The sequence below is a fragment of the Stenella coeruleoalba genome (assembly GCF_951394435.1).
Source record: "Stenella coeruleoalba genome assembly, chromosome: 17".
NCBI lineage: Eukaryota > Metazoa > Chordata > Mammalia > Artiodactyla > Delphinidae > Stenella > Stenella coeruleoalba.
In genome coordinates this window covers 47,248,235-47,251,977 of record NC_137163.1, presented here as the reverse complement: position 1 = coordinate 47,251,977, position 3,743 = coordinate 47,248,235, and the positions used below count along the sequence as shown (strand labels likewise).

Genomic DNA, 3,743 nt, shown 5'->3' with positions numbered 1-3,743 from the left:
TGAAAATCACAAATGGAAATTAAAGAATATATTCCTAAATAATTCATGGGTCAAGTAAGAACTCTTAAGGGGAATTAGAAATAATTTGAGATGAATTAAAATGAAAGTATAACATATGAATACTTGATTGGTCCCACATACTCTTCTGAAAAGCAGAGGGGTTAGACAAAGAGATCTAAATTAATTAAAAAATCATTTATTATTCTGGGAATAAAAAGAACTGGGCTTAGTCTCAGTTTTGCCTTTATCTTTGTGTCTGTTGATTATCTTGGAATAGTCATTACATAGTCAAAATACAGTTGCCAGCTCAGGAATCAAATACTGTCATCTCTAGGGCTACCATAACAAGATACCACAAACTTGTTAGCTTAAAACAACAGAAATTTATTTTATCACAGCTCTAGAGGCCAGAAGTTCAAACTCAAAGTGTTGAGAGGGCCATGTTCTTTCTGACGCCTCAAGGGGAGGATCCTTCTTTGTCTTAACCAGATTCTGGTGGTGGCCATCAATCACTGGTGTTGGCAGTTGTTTGATTTGCAGCTGCATCACTCTGGTCTCTTTCACTGTTGTCACATGGAATTGTCTCTGTGTGTTTCTGTCTCTGGAAACAATTTGAATAGAAACTTCTATTTTTAAAAAACAAACTGTTGATTATTATGCTCTATTTAGATACTTCCTATAACCCACACCCACCTCCATTTCCCCATATGTATTTGAGAAGGAAAGAGGAACTCCTCTGAGCTATCCTATTGGAAAGAATCAATAATACAATGTTTTACTAGAGATGCCTCTTATCTAAAATATTTGAATTAAATATAAAATCTGGGGAAATTATCGCCCAGTTTCCCTCCTCTAGAGGCATGTTCTAAATGATAGGCAGCAGAATATTTTATACCCATGAGGTTTGCTGACATTATTGATTTGGTCCAGGATCTGTATTTTCTCTCTAAAGAAAACAGTATTCTCTCTTTACTTTCTTTAATATATAATGTTGGTGTCTTAAGTTTATTGTCAGAGAGGATGCTTATATTTCAAATGGTTTGGTTGTATTTCACCAGTATTATTACAAGATAGTCAAACAATGGCTGGGCTCCAGGATAGACCTCGGTCCCTTTGTTCCACTGGGATACTGATCTGAAAGCCACTGTTTTCTTATATTCCAAAGACCAAATAAATAAAACAAATAAATAAACAAACAAAAAACAAGTCAATGAAACTATTTTAAAACCAACTCTCTTTTCTTCCTCATCCATGTTAATTCTCTTCTACCTAAAATTGCTTCCTGGAAGTGATTTTTATGTTTCTTAGAGCTTCTTTATGTACATATCCACACTAATGCATATAAAACTGTGCCTTGTAGATCTTATACTTTTTCCATTTGAATAACTATTTTCTCATGTCAAATAGAGTTTATCCATTGTCCTAGATATGCATTTTTCCTGTGTATTTGAGCATCATAGGAAGATAAATTCTACTCTTGAAAATGTTAACTGGTCACTGAGACACAGAAAGCTATTATTCTTACCAGTTTTCAATAGTGAGTAGATTTTGTAGGGGTGGAATTTTAAGATGTAAGTATACTGTTTTTCTACACTCAAATTCCGTTCCCCTTATCATAGAAATTGACCAGTGAAGTGTGCTGCTGACTTTTCAGAATCCGTGTACATATAATCCATTAGGTTATTAGATATAACATTGGTCAGAAAAGCATACTGTGAAATGTTGCTTTTATTTAAACTCCCACTATTTTCACTACATGGTTTCAAGATTTTACTTCATTATTGTCCTCTGGTGGTGGGCTCTGTGAACTGCATATTTACGGGTCTGGAGCACATATCTTCCTGGAGGTATACAACTCCTCAGGTACCAGCTAAAGAGTAGATGATAAGAAGCATTCAGATTTATTAAAACTCATTAAGAATATCAGTAGCCTGACTGTTGTTTCTAAAAATATAAAATATTTATCCTTCTGTTGTCAAACAACCGTATTTCATGAAAAGAAGTGTAACTCCTTTTTTGCTTGCAATAGAAGAACTATAATTGAAGATATTCTTCATTTGGACCAAATACCTTCTCTGAAAATATAAGTTAAAATAGGAGTTGAAATTTCCAAAATATTCTTTAGGAAATAAAACTCCACATATAATTTCAAATTATAATTTAATTTTACCTTAAATTTAAATATCTATATTGAATTTAATTTAAGGAAGGAAGAAAGAAAGAAAAAAAGAAGGAAAGAAAGAAAGAAAGAATGGAGGGAGGGAGGGACGGTGGGAGGAAGGAAGGAAGGAAGGAAGGGAGGAGGGAAGTAAGGAAAAAGGAAAGAAAGAAAGAAGATAAAGTAAAATAAATTTATTAAATTAAAAAATACTTATTAAGAAAAAAAATTAAGAAAAAAAACGAACGGATAGAACCTTTGGATAAATGGTGGAAGCAAAGCTATACAGACAAAATCTCATACAGAAGCATACACTTACAAACTCACAAAAAGAGGAAGAGGGGGAAAAATCATAAATCTTGCTCTCAAAGTCCACCTCCTCAATTTGGGATGATTCTTTGTCTAAATGAGGGAAGGAAAGAAGGAAGGAAGGAAGGAAAGAAAGAAAGAAAGAAAGAAAGAAAGAAAGAAAGAAAGAAGATAAAGTAATATAAAATAAAGTTATTAAAATAAAAATAATTATTAAGAAAAAATTTTTTTAAAAAAACAGACGGATAGAACCCTAGGACATATGGTGGAAGCAAAGTTATACAGGCAAAATCTCACAGAGAAGCATATAGATACACGCTCAGAAAAAGAGGTAAAGGGGAAAAAATGATAAATCTTGCTCTCAAAGTCCACCTCCTCAATTTGGGATGATTCGTTGTCTATTCATGTATTCCACAGATGCAGAGTACATCAAGTTGATTGTGGAGCTTTAATATGCTGCTTCTGAGGCTGCTGGGCGAGATTTCCCTTTCTCTTCTTTGTTTTCACAGCTCCCAGGGGCTCAGGTTTGGATTTGGCCCCGCCTCTGCGTGTAGGTCGCTGGAGGGCGTCTGTTTTTCACTCAGACAAGATGGGGTTAAAGAAGCCGCTGATTCGGGGGCTCTGGTTCACTCAGGCCGGGGGGGAGGGAGGGGCACGGAGTGCGGGGCGAGCCTGCGCCGCCAGAGGCCAGCGTGACTTTGCACCAGCCTGAGGCTCACCATGCGTTCTCCCGGGGAAGTTGTTCCTGGATCCCGGGAACCTGGCTGTGGCGGGCTGCACAGGCTCCCCGTAGGCGGGGTGTGGATAGTGACCTGTGCTCGCACACAGGCTTCTTGGTGGCGGCAGCAGCAGCCTTAGCGTCTCATGCCCGTCTCTGGGGTCCGCGCTTTTAGCCACGACTCGCGCCCGTCTCTGGAGCTCCTTTAAGCAGCGCTCTTAATCCCCTCTCCTCGCGCAGCAGGAAAGAAAGAGGGAAGTAAAAGTCTCTTGCCTCTTCGGGAGCTCCAGATCATTTCCTGGACTCCCACTCCCCCCCCCCCCACAGCCGTGGTGCACTAACCCCTTCAGGCTATGTTCACGCCACCAACCCTAGTCCTCTCCCTGCGCTCCGACTAAAGCCCGATCCTCAGCTTGCAGCCCCGCCCGCCCCCGCGGCTGAGCAGACAAACCTCTCGGGCTGGTGAGTGCCAGTTGGAACCTATCCTCACGGGCTTAGTTGCTCCATGGCATGTGGGATCTTCCCACCAGGGCTCGAACCTGTGTTCCCTGCACTGGC

General features: G+C 39.4%; 1 long non-coding RNA gene across 1 annotated transcript; it reads right to left on the bottom strand.

The window, feature by feature from the left end:
* LOC307175966 lies at positions 1 to 2,554 on the bottom strand. The gene is made up of 3 exons (XR_013824573.1): positions 2,535 to 2,554; positions 1,775 to 1,870; positions 1 to 601 (listed from the first exon to the last, which is right to left on the bottom strand). It is a non-coding gene; the product is annotated as an uncharacterized lncRNA (long non-coding RNA).
* Positions 2,555 to 3,743: the final 1,189 nt, after the last annotated feature.